The sequence below is a fragment of the Anneissia japonica genome, unplaced genomic scaffold, assembly GCF_011630105.1.
Source record: "Anneissia japonica isolate Jap-2015-1 unplaced genomic scaffold, ASM1163010v1 scaffold287712_len2945570_cov188, whole genome shotgun sequence".
Classification (NCBI taxonomy): domain Eukaryota; kingdom Metazoa; phylum Echinodermata; class Crinoidea; order Comatulida; family Comatulidae; genus Anneissia; species Anneissia japonica.
This window is the reverse complement of record NW_022704401.1, coordinates 2,094,671-2,110,337: the sequence shown is the minus strand read 5'-3', so window position 1 is coordinate 2,110,337 and position 15,667 is coordinate 2,094,671. Positions and strand designations below refer to the sequence as shown.

The 15,667-nt window shown below is 30.6% G+C and overlaps 1 protein-coding gene across 1 annotated transcript in view; it reads right to left on the bottom strand.

Annotated features, from left to right (window-relative positions):
• Nucleotides 1-15,667, bottom strand: part of LOC117104700 — a 54,933-nt gene that overhangs the window by 18,589 nt on the left and 20,677 nt on the right. The gene's annotated exons all lie outside the window — the stretch shown is intronic.

Sequence of the window (15,667 nt, the reverse complement as noted above, 5' to 3'; positions counted from 1 at the left end):
TCAGAAGGCTGGAATAAAGAAAAGAAACAAGGACATAATCTTTTCCTAATTTGCAAGACGCACATTCGATGCTGTACCTAATGTGCATAGAGTAAATCTTCAATGTTATTGTATTAGTAGAAAAAACTTGAGGTACGAAAGCACAGCTTGTCGATAATGCTTACGCCTCAATGATAAGTAAAGACACTTCATATTTTTTTTCCAAAGCATTAAATGACACTTTCTAAGTGTCCTAACTCCTCTGCACTTCACACCCTGCCATTTGATAGCCAATAGCTATTGAATTAATGTATTGCGAATAAATGTCCAATAAACTGACTGCATCGTTTAGATAATCATTTGATTGACCATAAAAAACATTAGAAGCTCCGAGATTAATCCAATGCACTGGCATAATTATCAAAAAAATTCTTTTGCTATTTGAGAAGACGAACATTCACAAATGTTTATGATAAACATCATGAGAATAACTTTTACACAAACAATTCTTAATTGCTTTTACAAAACTCTAATCAGGAGATAATTATGATGAGAAAAACAGTAAACAAGATGACTCTATAATGGCTGACCGCACTTAGTGAAGCCAATCTTTGACGCAGTTAATACGCCATTTCTATATTTTCCCTAAATTTGTGACAAACAAGTCGCTATCATTATGACTCAATGCTCATAAGTAGACTAAAAATTTCGTTTTTTTCTGTAAGCGAAAATTTATCTGCATATATCTCAAGTTCCTTTGATGCAAATTATGTAAGTTAGCGGCGCAGCAAGTCCTTCGTGGATCCCAGCAAATGGCGCGAGTTTTTCAATTCACTGTTGGTCCCACTGCTAGGCAAGACACTTTATCTACATAATTTAACTTTTTGCACAAAGTGTAAATTGTAAGTCAGTAAGATTCTAGCATATGTTATATTATGGATGTTGCAGGTAGGTTATGTCAGAAAATCAAAGTTAACACAACGTTGTATTGTAGCAACAATATTTATTTGGAAATTACGCTATATACACATTTTTATGGTTCTAGAAAACTGACCAAACATAAGGCCCAATTAAAAAAAATCAATAGTTTATCACCATCGTTCGCATGTCTTCTATGCTACTGGAAAAAAATATTTTTTAATTTTTTTTTTTTTCATTTTTTTTATTAAATTAGTAGATATTGTTTGTATTATCTCAATCATCTTTACTTTGAATATCTATGCACCAGCAAACAACCCAAGGGTAATATCTGGTTTAAGTAAAATAAAAAAATTTAAAAAGCCTCCCTCCCTTATCACTTTTCCAGCCTAGATAGGGTGGTGATAAACTAACATCGGGCCTAATTTAACGTTATTATAATTTCATATTTAGCTAGGATATGAATATTAAAAAATGAAATTGGGGGTAGATCTAGCGACACAAACAAGAGTGGGGGAATGGTACACATGAACAAACTGCTCCAAATAAAACACTACCATGAACAGATTCTCTAAAAAAATTTAAAACTTTTCACTTTCTTACTTTGACCTCTGACTCAAATGACCAACAATGATTTTAAAAAATGTGTATGACTAAAGAAAGGTTTAAAATAAAATTGGTTTAAACACCAATGCCAGTCTCCTAAACAATAGGCCCATACAATGGTGTAGGGCTATTGTTTGGTAGACTTGGTTTAAAGGCTGTTACACTTTATGCCTCGTGATTGTTTATCAGACTTGCATAGATTATTATATCTTTACTAAGGGACTTAAAATGCAAATTATAATTTCATACAGGCCTTCTAAATAATAGACATCCTTTGTGGTTTGTAGATATGTATATTAGAATTATTAAAAAACACTATTGTTAGTCAACGAATGGTTCTGAGGTTTAAGAAGTGTTTGTACGGTTTCTACTTCAGGAAGTAATACACGCTGTTGATTACAACGAAATACTTCCGTGGCTTTGCAAGAATTTTAACACATCAACCATTTTTTAGACTGTCCTAATTTGAGAAGACCTTTCTTGTAACACCTTTTAAATTACAACGTAGACTTGTTTTTGCTAAAAAAAAAATAATGCTGGCCTTTTTGTGTGATGTTTGGTCAGGAAATTTCAATAAGAAAAATCTAATCAGATTGGAGCAAGAACACTTATACCTTTATTCTAGCTTTACACATTTAAATTCATTAAAATATTATGATGTTCTTACTAAAATATGGTGTGAAACACAGAGAAACATGGAACGGCCACCTGGAGAACGTACCAGAGCCTGTAATTATCCTAGGGCCTAAAAAAATCCTGGGCTCCTAGATAGTAGGCCTAGACTTGTCATCAATGCACTAGCGAAATGGCCATGTAGATGGGTTTACAGGAGGTAAGGTAATAATACCCATACAAAAAATACTGCAAGCCTGCAACAATACAAAAGGCCTTGTAAAAAATCCCGGGCTCACCAAATAGTGTGGATCTTCTTCTAGCCACACCCATGAAAAAGTTAATGAAGAACCCCCTCTTTATCGTTGATGAGTCAGCAATTTGAGTCATGTGCTAAGTTCATTAACTTACATAACCCGACCTCAATCCACAGAGGAGCAATTCTTTAAAATATTGCGCAATATCCTGCTCTCAATTTCAATACACACTTAAACTTCATTACTCAAACTAATATCTTTATGCTTAACCTCTCTACACATGAACCAAGTAGCATGCAATAAAGAAAGTGCTATCTCTTAATGTTATGTCTTAATATACAGGCTATTATAGTACCCAATTTGCATTCAAGTCAATCTCTCTCTTTAATTTATACTCATATACTCAACACAGTTTCATAAATCTATACATTATACATACACTCAACATAACCCACATTCTAATTTCACACTGACATTAAGCCTAAACTCAATTCAACTGCCACCCAATTAAACTCTTACTCATCTTGCAAAACATTTTAATTATAAGTAAAACACCAGTTAAATTTTGCCCAGACCCTCATTTTTTTTGCCAATTTCAGGCTCAAAATGTTCCTATTTTGTTCTTATTTTCAATTAGGTATTAAATAAATTATTATTATCTCCTTGTTATTTTACATACTTTTCAAAGATAGAAAATTATAATTGTACAACAGTAAATTACTGAAAGGGTATTACATTGTCAGACCTACTGCACATCAGTTACAGAAAAACCATTAATACTTTACTGTATGTGGCTAGCTTGATTTGTTGGTTTTCGTATTTCTCTTTTTTTTTTAAATCTTCATTGGACATTTTAACTCAGCCTCAATTTGTTCTTATCTTGTTCTTATTTCTTAAGCAATTTCAGCCTTTTTGTTCTTATAAATTGTGTACTAAAGGAAAAACAGTGTAATGTAGCTAAAGACAAGCAGCTGCTCTCCCCGAAGGGCTGCAACATGTATTTCCTGATTGAACTGAATAAAGGCACTGCATTACCAAGAAGTTTACTTAGACCAGCTCTAAAACTCATCAGGTGATGATGAAATTTCTCTGGATGGCTAACCACGAGAAGGATACTATTAATCATAACAGTGGGCGTTTCAGATGAATAAACCTACCTATAGTCAACATATGCTTCAATATTTCATTTTATTTTCTATTTTTTTTATACTAAGATAATCGATAAATGCATTAGGCCATCATCACTCAACTTTATTATGGTTTTTTGTAAATCTCTTTTACTTTATTTATTGGCATTCGTACATTTAAATGAAACAAGTTTAAAAATAGCAACACCTTATGTTGAGTATCATTTTTTAACCTGAACACAAGCTTCTTCTATTTACGGTACATAAACTTTATTACTTACGAAAACATAAAAATATCTGAACCCATATCTGGGAAGATCGGGCAGTATTTTTCAATAAAAAAAACCTCAACTGGAAAGATAACGATTTGTTTGTTTTGAATACCTTTATTGGTAATCAATCAATATCTCTGACAATCAAATGGTTTTTCATCAATCCGTACACACTCGTAAACAATCTACAATGAATATGTTCAAGAATTTCTAAATTTAGCCATTTCAATTGTATTTTTTTTTATATAACAACATCTAAATAAACATTAATAGGCAAACTCTTTCAATTTTTGAAAGTGTCTCTGGAGGGTTTCTACCGTAACAATAAAACAAAAATGCGATAAACTTGTTTTTCCGAAAACATACTAAGGTCTGACCTAGAATAGACAGATCTTCGGCTGAACCCGACTAATGTTCAATATACCAGTGCATTGTGACAATTGCTGAGACAATCGCGGTTGAATTCCTCTATCGATCATTGACACGAATCACTGGTAGTGTACAAAAGCATTTGGATTTTTCAAGTATTTTCTCTTATTTTTTGACCTTGGTATTCTGTGCAAATAAGTCATGACCTCTGCAGCACTATTCCAATTGCTATCAGTTTAAAAATGCTAAAACTTAAAATAAAATCCAGTCATCTACCCAGACCACTAATCTGCTCATTATGTAGATCCTGTCCCATTTTTAACACTTAACTTCCATGGGACCAGCCTCAACCCTCCATAGTTTTCTAAAAATATATAAAATTAATTTTTCACTATACAACATAATATTTATTTCATTCCATTCCATCATCATGCAGTTACACACAGTCCTGAAATAGCTGCATTAATAAATACAGATACTATTCAATTTTTATATCATTAAAATTTTAAAAAAAATGTACATTATTTAAATGGCCTACTTACTGAGCAAATATGAACTGATCTCATGAAATATTTAAATTAGGCCACATAAAAAAAAGAGTAGTTGATCGTCCTTTTCTTTTTTTCAAAAAGTCGGTAGGGAGGGTTTTTTTTTTTAATCATTAATGGAGTGCAAGGCCTCATGTAAATGGTGGCTCATTTGCCCGGTCCAATGTAGCGTTTAATCAGGTGGAATTTACACGAACAAACAATTAAAAGACAAAATTTTAAAATTTACCCAAAAAAAAGCATAGGTCTCACCGAAACTGAATTATGGGCAGAAAGACGATATTTTTGTGAGCTTTGGCAAAAAAAGTTTTTTTTAAATGGTTGGGTTTTTCTTTTTTTAAGTAGGGAGGTGATGATCAACAACTTTTTTTTACATGGCCTTAGGCCTACATAATAACTTATAAAAAACAATAAACCATAAAATACAAATCTATGTTGAATCAGTTAAAAATAATATAAATATACATATTAGACTTTGAATGTGTGAAATTAAAGCACTGGAATGAAATTTTAATTACAAAATTACAATTGGCCTAAAAAAACATATTTAGCAGCCAATGGATTTGTTTATTTAGACTCAGGGGTACATGGAAGTACATGCTAAACTATTGGTAGTTATTGCACATTTCAAATTCCTAACACTTTCCACTAACTCTGTAGTGAACTGTATGAAAGCAAGTCCATACATTATTCACCGTACGCTGTGGAGTATTTCATCATTTATTGCATTCTCTACGTAAATTTAAAAATGAGTTATGAATAACAGATCAAAAGGTGACGGCATAGCTTTTGAAAAAATATGGAAAATTTATCGAGGAAGAGAAATCTTAACAGTTAGGCATTCCCAATAATTATAATACTGTATATAATTATGGAAGCAAGCCACAGTGTTCTTATTTTCTCTTAGTTACTGTAATATTTTTTTTATTGTGGTTCAGATCGAGTTAAAATAGAGTGGTAGATTTACAGGGGATGGGGATGTAAGGGGCATACAGTATCAGAAAATTACCATGCTAATTAGCAAAAATCTATCAAAAACTCAAATTAATGTAGGTGCTAGCAGTTTAGGAGAATTTGTCCCTTGCAACCCTCAGGGGCTGTTCTCTGAGACTGCCACTCAGTTCACACATTCACGCCCCCCCCCCTTTTCTTACCCGACTAGATCCGCCCCCTGTAATACTCTATGATGAAAAAAATGATGAACAGGGAGGAATAGGACCTCAAATGGAAGATTAATTTTATGAAGAACTGGTTTTTTAACAATTCCAAGAGCTACCCGCCTCTCCAGCAGTATCACAACTTGTGTTTATTAATTAAGAATTACATATTTTGTTTAATAATTTTATTCTATGTAGTTAAGAATCTTCATACATTTGTTTATATCATTATCTAAAGGTGTATGTTCGAATAAATATTATTGAGTCACGTGTGAATGTAATTTTGTCACTCTGAGCAATAAAAATGTACACTTATCCACTTGTTTACTCACATTGCCACTAATGTGGACACAAATGTGCACCACATTAGCTAATCATGCATGTTCACCATGAAAACATGAGACTTGTTTACTAGTTTTTTTAAGTACACATTATTCGACCTTTGTAAGCCGACCTTAAAAATCTTTTGCTTTTGGAAACTCAAGGTTTTACAAGGGCTTTAAGTTACAAACAAGCCAAGTGATCCAGTCAGTCAAGTATATCCAAAAGCAAACTATATATCCAGCAAGCCAACTTCCACTGTAGAAAGATCTAGCTAGACAATTACTGTAGAAAGATATAGCCCAGATGTGGTAACATAGTACAAACGCTGATTCTTTAATAACTATAGAGTTTCTGGCCAGACATATCAGGCTCAATTCCTTTGACCAATTAATTGTGTTTTAACTTTCACTGATTTATTTACTTAAAATTAAAGACATTCTAAAGCATAATGTTGTGGAAAAATCTAAAAAACTATGTAAAAATTCCACTAAAACATTGAATTGTTCAATCAAGTTTTCGATGATTTTCAGATTTTTAATACTAAAAACATTTCAATTTTGTTATCATACCACTTTTGATAATTTTATAATGAGCAATTGAATGTAACATGACGATAGTAAATTTGGTATAGACACTTCCCTTGATGATAGTTAAGATATTTATTAATTTTTTTTTTAATGTTCTCTAAGAAGTCTCACCATATCTGATAAATTATATTTCTGCAGACAGCGTTTCATTAAAATGAAATTCAAAACTATTGAATTCAAAGGATCGTCATAAATATTTCAATGAAATTACTTTTCCAGAGATACTACATGCAAGGAAATAAATACATCATTGCACTGTGTACGCATAAATATGTTCTGCAGTTATGTTTGTAATAGCAATGAGACATATAAATGGCTGGTGACATGAAAGCATTCTCATCACATAGTTGAACATTACTTAATCTTTGGAATTCACAAACAACAGAAAAATATCCAAAATCCTGTATCACAATCATTACGCTCTGCTCACATTATCAATTCTTACATGACAATTAAATTTAATCTTTATTGCACCTTTCGGTATGAGTTAAATTAAAAATTTTTTTAAATATATATAAATATATATATAAAAAAAGTAGATGAAAACAAACAAAGAATAAACCACAACTTTTAAAAATATTAGAATTACAAATTTGTGTGATATGTCCATATATGGGCATGATGGTGTCATATTATACCCAAATATGGGCATATCACATGTATTTGTCACATACAATATTATAGTGTAGACAGATCTTTAGATGACATTATATAAAAAAATACATATTTCAAATCAATATCTTTATATATTTTTTTTTATTTATTTCATTAATTCTTAACCAAACAATCATGTATCAACATTTCTAGCTGAAATATTGTAAATTATACCTAATTTTAGACCACACAATTAACAGTTAAAAAAAAAACACACTTTGCTGGATTCTTAACTACATGGTCTATGGCAATCTGAATAGTTTATAATTTGTGGGTTTGATGCCAATTAAGCATATTATTATAAGTCATATGATTATGTTAAATAAATTATATATTCAAACAAAATTTTAAAATACACTTGATTCCATGAATTGCAATCATCATGTTGAAATAATTTTGTAGAGGGTAGAAATTTGGTTTTGATCTTATGAAATGACTTCTACTAGAGCCTGCCTAAACAATCATGGCCCAACTGTCAGGGATTATGGACAGCCGGAGTGTCAAGCGTCACGGGTGACGTAGCAAACATCACAGTACCATGATGCTTCAAGGGCCTGGGGGAGAACACTGTGCTGTTTGTATATACATCAGATCTCTCTCAGGACGACAACTTTAATGAAAGGACACTAAAATCAATAATCTAAGATTAATAAGAAAAAATTGAATATACAGGAGGTTTATACCTAGAATTTCTAGGCTTCTTCCCATAGTCATCCTAAATCACATCATTAATATTGAATTTTATGACCCCCGAGACAGTGTTATCCTCAATAACGCTGTCGTGCGAAAAGACAGATCATGTTACTTCGCGTGGAGATGCAACCACCAAACTTCATGTTAGTGTTAAGAGCAGATAAGGAGGATGTTTTTTTATGAGACTGGATAACATGCCCATTGTTATTGATTCCATGCACTTAGTAAACAGTAGAGGAAAGTAAGGTTAATTAGATAATACCATCAAGTATTGTCTATTTCCTGTCTATTGGGACCCTGAATATTTAGAGTTCAATATTGGTAATTTTACAACATCATACGACCAAGTGAATTTGAACATGATATAATCAACATGTTCGGAATCTTCAAGGAGTCCAAATGTGGTTTACTGGTTGTGGTGCATATCTTTCAATCACATAATCATTGGTTCATTCCCTACATGTACCAGAAACAAAAGAAATCCAAGTACACAAAAAAACAGCAAATTGAATTCTGTCAAGATTATCGAATTTTCTTTGATATATTATATATGGTCATTATATGATGTCACCATGGCCATATGGCAGTCACATGTTTTTTTTTCACAAGTCTTGAGTTCAATCTGTAATGAGATTATTACATTTTTTCCAACAAAAAATGATTATACACTGCTGTGTATAAAGAAATGAATATAATATACGATAAAGATGGAGAAATGAATTTCATCCAGCAAATACTTTCTATGAATGGTACGCCTCAGGTAATAAGGTCAGGTCAATTAAAAGTGGAGGAGGTAGTTTCCGAAACTCATTCATTCCACATTCAATCTGATGCTTTAAATGCCCAATTCCATTCCAAGTGAAATGATTAGTAATATGCAGACCACAGAATATTTCATATCTTTGTATCTTGTAATTTTCTATTCATTTCAATCTGCCATATTAAAGTTTACAGTGTGGAATGAGGTAATACAACAACCTTCATTAATTAAATTGCTTACTTCGTAATTTAAGAAGTATATCAACTCACAATGGAGAACCAGAAAATAGTTTCTTTCAATATACAGGTAAATAAAAATATCTAATACTTTTCATATACTTTAACATGCTGGAATCAATTTTAAATTGCAAAATGTCTTAAATGAACAAAAATTATTTTGATCTACACTATGTTTACTTTTTTTTTTTTTTATAAGGCTGAAATTTGTTTAAAAATAAGAACAAAATAAATACCAATTGAGGTAAAATGTCAAATGATGTTTTTATTTTAAAAAAAACTAGACTAACTGACTAGACCAACAAATCAAGCAAGTCACGTACAGTAAAGTATTAATGTTTAAAAAAGGTAATACTGTAAAATTCTTTTGGATTTAACTGTATACCTTATGTGCAGTAGGTGTGACTATGTAATACTCTCGATGTAATATAGTCAGTACTATGCTGCTATACAATACAAATAAATGTTCTATCTTTGAAAAGTATGTAAAATAAAAACAAAATAAGAACATTTTGAGCATGAAATTTACAAAAAAAAAAAAAAAAACCCACTCATCAAAATTTTAGTGGATCTTTTAAACAAATTATACCTCTTATTGGAAGTGTAGGCATACTGTATTTGACTTATTTCATTTGATTCTGTTAAAAAAGAAAATTCAGTGTTGCAATTCGATTTTTTTTAGATATTATTACAGACCATCTTACTTTCAATTTCTTCTAAATAATTGTCAGAACAAATTGATCTTACTACCATGAATATTACTAGCATTATTCATTTCATAGTAAGTATGGCTAAAAGCTTATATCAAAATATTTTCACTGGCTATAGACCTAATTACATTTCCATCTTGGGAGAGAAAGAAAAAGTATTGGTGTATGAAGTAAATAACATATAAGCACTTAAGTCTACTGTAAGACCCCATTCTTCAAAATAATGGGTACATACTCTAGTGTTTACTCACTCACATACCAAGCAGTCAATTCCATCGGTAATAAGCAACACAATAAAGCATTCTGTCTGATGTATGTTAAATGTTGCTCCTTTGACTAACACTAGGCCTAGGCTAAGCTAGTCAAGCAGGCCCAGACAGGATGTAGGATCAGGACTTGAACCCACCTTGTCCTGGTCGGTTACTCCGCTCTTAAATCATCAAATTGAAAAACAAAATCTTGCAACAACAAAAAGTGAGGAAACAAAAAGGCCAAGGTGTTTTTTTTGTTGTTTTTTTTCCCTTTCCGCTTCAATAATAGCTGTGTTAGAACATACTGTAACTACAATTGATAAGCAAAGGAGATTCAAATTTAGATACTTAGTTCATTTTGTCCAAAAGGAATTATTACGGGAAAATTCTTGAAGAATTTTATCTCTTAATAATTGTATGTAATCAAAGGCAAAAATTTTAAAAATAAATGTGGTAAAATTGTCATAAACAAGTAATAATAATAATCACATAATTTAATATAATAATTAAAATAAATGCTAATCCATCGTAAGGCGAGAATTATTTTTATATCTTGTTTTACGAACATATTTTTTTTAAGATCGTCAGAGGATAGACAAAAAAATAAAAATAAAATTTTGTTTTCTTATTTAGCGAACGGTTTTGACAAAAAACATTCAGATGAAAGAGAAAATGAAAATAAAATGTTATTGCTGAATGTAAAACAGTCTAGTAATGGGATGGTTAAATGCTCAAATTTATATACTTAGGAAGAAAAATGTAAATCTTAATTCTGTATATCTTAAGGCAGCGACGAGCATAATAAAAAATTTTTTTTAACTATTTTTTTCCCCTGAAATTTCAATTTTTTCGTGGCAGCAAGTGGGAAAACTGGCCAAACAATTTATTTTTATTCAAAATCATCATTATTACCTGGCGGCAGGTTCGCTAAACAAGTTAAAAAAAAAAAAAAGCAAAATAAAAAAAATATTGTAAAATTGTCATAATCAAGTAATGATAATAATTATAATCACATAATTAAAAAACATTTTTTATTTTTATAATAATAAAAAAAAAATGCTAATTTATTGTAACATCTGAATTGAATGTTGTATGCAGATAACAGTCTTGTTTCCTATTAAGGGAAGGAAATCGGTTAGATTTATTGGTTACCCTATCCCGTCTCTCTATGAACCTAAGTATATAATAGTGACTTTGAATTTTTAAATCAAATATACTGTTAGGTACATCGTATTCCTATTCATTTCTCCAGATGTTCCAGCTTTAAATTTGGTGTTAATTTTATGTGCCTTTGTGTTTGTTAATGGACTAAGTGATTTGTGATTTGTTTATGCTTATATTTGACTGTAACAAACAGCTTCCATGGAAAACATTAACTATGCATTCCCAACATATGGTATTATTAATACATAACTACCATGAATTTATAAACGGTGTGGCTTATGGTAACTCAAAATTAAATAATCATTAACAACTGTCTTACAATAACAAAATAAATAACCCAGATGAAAAAAATATAATTTTAAAAGTCAGGACCTTTCATTTTACAAAAAAAAAATCCACTAAGGGTGATTAATAATAATTTAATGATATTAAATACTTTATTTAACTGCATTATATATTTTGATCCCATCAATGCTGTGACAGGCCTTATTTGTACAAATTTTATTAGCATAAATTTGCACTTTAAAATATTAATATATCAAATACATACGAAGTTGATGAAATCACATATGCTTAATAAAAAAAAAAATAATAACGAAAATATTAAATTATTAAAAAAAAGCAGGTGAAACTAAATACCGAATACTGGGCTATCAATATAACATGAATCATTTAAATTAAAAGTTTAAAAAAAAATATAGGCCAGGTAATCTCTAGAAACTCAGTTATTTGAAGCCCAGTCTAGACATCACTCAGATGGCAAATTAGTATCTGAATTATGGATGTGTATTGATGGCTAGAAAACTTGTTTTTCGTTGATGATATTAAAATAATGCATTGTAATGCGATATACAAAATGAAATAAATAATTAGTCTTCTTTGATCAAGAGATGGTGTATTAAAGGTAACTAAAAGGTAATATTATTATTCGTCAAATCATTACAATACATCATTTCAATACAAAATGTTTATCGTATTAGATATGCTGATTATTAATAATATAAATCTGTGCATGGTCAGTTTGACCTCATTCGAGGATGGAGGTGACCTGTACATCGCGATGATACAATTTTTTGTTTTTATCTTTTCTGACTACTCAAACAAACAAGGGAATGCTCTGCAGCAGTGGTCTACTTTGGATTTTTGTGTTATTGTATATATGGATTGGATTAGGACAATAATCAGAATTAGGAATTAGTTTAAGACTGGTGTAAAAATAGTCATTGCCTTTAATTAAAAATACTAAAAGGATTATGTTTGGTCTCAGAGTGGCAGTGAATCCGTTAGTAAGTCAACATATTGACTTATAGTTAGTTTTTTTTATCAGGAGTTGTTTACATGCCCGAAGAGCCACCTTTCCCCTAACTAAAACCTGCCTTAATATGCAACACTCTGTTTACACTGTGTCTCAGTTGTTGACATTCTAACCCCAGTAAAATGTAAATAGACCCTTTAACTGGAGATGCTGAAAAACAACAACAGAGTTACTTCATTTCACACTAGAGATGATTAAATCTTCCGCTCCAACGCTAAGTGTCTACAATTAATAATTGCAGTCAACCGTTGACAAAAAAACATAACATAGCAGAAGCCACTTGATATCTTCTTTATTCTGGGTGTCTGTGATTTGGAACTTTTTAGTTATTTTAAGTGTACACTTTACACCATATTGAAACAGATTTTATTGAAGCACATTAGCAGGCAATATGCATTCTAAAATTGCATGGACTTACTGGTACGGTATATAATATAAATATTTATTATATGACCTACTGTTTACTAAAGTATTGTCGGGCAAGCATGATCCCCCTTGTCATCAGACACCACTTGATTGAAGTCATCTGACTACCATTATTAATTTTCATTTTATATATATTTTACTAGTTTTGATTTTCACTAGATTCAATTTGTATTAGTTAAGATGTTTGCATAATGCACCACCTGTTGAGTGCTGCCGATATAATTGGTGTATGTCAATAAATTATCATTTTTATAAGTCCAACCATAAGTTATTTTAATAGACAATTCCTACTAATGTGGTGCAATAAACCATAAAGTTATTCTCTCTCTCTCTCTTGACTACTATATACAAGAAAGGGATTTATTTTTCCCCCTGACAGGAGGCCCAGAATCTGATGCCCTTATCAGACTTGTTCAACCCCTATCATTGAATTCTGGAGTTAAACAACTTGCCTAGCATAGACCTAGATCCGACTGTTTGTGTTTAAATAAGTAGCTTTGAAAAAAACAGGGAATTCCTTATTCTCCCCACTCCAAAATAATGCAAATAATAAACATGACTTTTTGTTTAATTTCAGAAAAGCCAGTACTAGGAATAGACAGATATATCACAATTTGATATGGTGAGGCTACCTAAGCAAATATGTATGCAAGATAACAAAATGATAAAGAACATATTATTTGTGAAACACTATCAACTGGATAAACCGAAATGATATCAGATCATAAAATATAATAACAATATGTATTTCTTTGTCGGTCATAAAAAAAGACTGGCTTAGGTTTTGGTTAGTATGGTAACATAATAGATTTCATTCCAGAATAATCTCTTTAAAATTAATATATTTTATTATATGGTACCATATATTTGATGCACCCTATTATCATAAAAAAAAATTATCAAAATTGTTTTTTATATGATTCTTTTCAATATAAATCCAAAATTGTGAATTGTATGTTTTATATGTATATTATGTATGTATATGAAAATGATGAATTTCAAGAAATGGATCAGACTAAAGTTTGAATCTTTAATAGAGAACAAGAAGAAGAAATAAACCTTTAGAGGATAACTCTGACTTATTTCAATTGATGATGTATAGAATATAAGAGTCTGAAAAACACTCCAAAAAATCAATAACATTGAAATTATCATTTAAAAAGATCACATTATTAAACTTGCAATAAGTAGACATAACAAATCAATACACTGTTTTTAATACTAAATCCTAAAATTTATTACCAGCCCAATAATGGATTTCAATGCAAAGCAAAAAAAAAAGAATAGTATTAAATAAATGATGTGTCAAGGCATGAATCACTCTCTCATTTATATTGGATAATATTTTCTATAAATTTTAATGGATTTAGAGTCAGTAGATTATCAGGCAATATGTGTAAAAAACATTTTTTACAAATGTATATGGTAAGCCAAATAAATCAGTTAAATAGATGCAAAAGAATTAATTGCTTTTAATTTTTTGCAGTTTGATAAATTTACGATCTATAAATCAAATACTCTATGGCGGGAATACAATATGTTGACTGGTTTGTATTAAAATGATTCAGTGTACATATCCGTCAAAGAAAATAAATTCAAACTAAACACTATCATAACTGGCTAAGAACTTCTTTGACAATGAAGGAATGGGTTTGAAATAGTTAATCCACCTATATCCATAAATAACATTAAAACGACAGGTAACCAACAGAAAATGAAGTTAAATGGCGACACAATTTTAAATGAAATTCAGAGAGCAAACATCACACCACTTTAATAAGACTCTAAAGGCGAACAACTCAAATGATCAGTCAAGAAGGCCATCATTAATGATGATCCATGTAAAATTCCTACATTTCATTACATAACAAGTTCCGTACTGTAACGGTGTAAAACATGAGAGGGGGATACCAAAATTGTTCATGCCTTATCAGTCAACTTGATAGAAAACAATTTTCAAAAACAGTTTCAATCACCCATATTAATTTTAACAATTATCAAACAACATTCAGTTTTTAATATTTTTGGTTTTGGTTAATATTTGTGCACAGATCTAATGGCTGCCGAACGCCTATAATAATTAGAAAGGCTACAAAAACAGGTACCATTACAAGTGTAGCATGGTCAGGGCTTATAAATAGGTGCTTACACCAAGCCAGGCCATAACCCTTTTGTCACAAAATGATTAACTTTACTAACAAAACTGAATGGCAGGGAAGTTTTTCAGAATGATTCAGAATACAACAATGGCCTTTTCTATTGTGTTTTGAGTGTTTGGTTGTTTGTCTTTTATGCTTTACTACCTAGGGAATTCGGCAATAAAAAAAAATGTTTCCTGTAAATATAGTTGGGAAAAATGCACAAACAACATTTTTGACTAATGCTCATGAATGAGGACCTTAGAAACATAAGGCAAACATTGTCTACACTTGTAAGCTAACCTTTGTGAGCAAACATAACTCATTTAATACTATAGTACCAATTATACATACTAATTTCCGTTTTTGATTTATTCGTGTAACGCATACTACTTCTATCAAATCTTACTAAGTCTATTCATTAAGTTTAGTATCATAAATTAGATTATGAAACATGTATACAAAAAGTTGGGATTTTTTTTTTTTTTTATTAAAGTATGTCTGAAAGTACCAGTTATACAAAAACAAATATTCTGCTTTTTTTAGTGGGCGTGTCTATTTAAT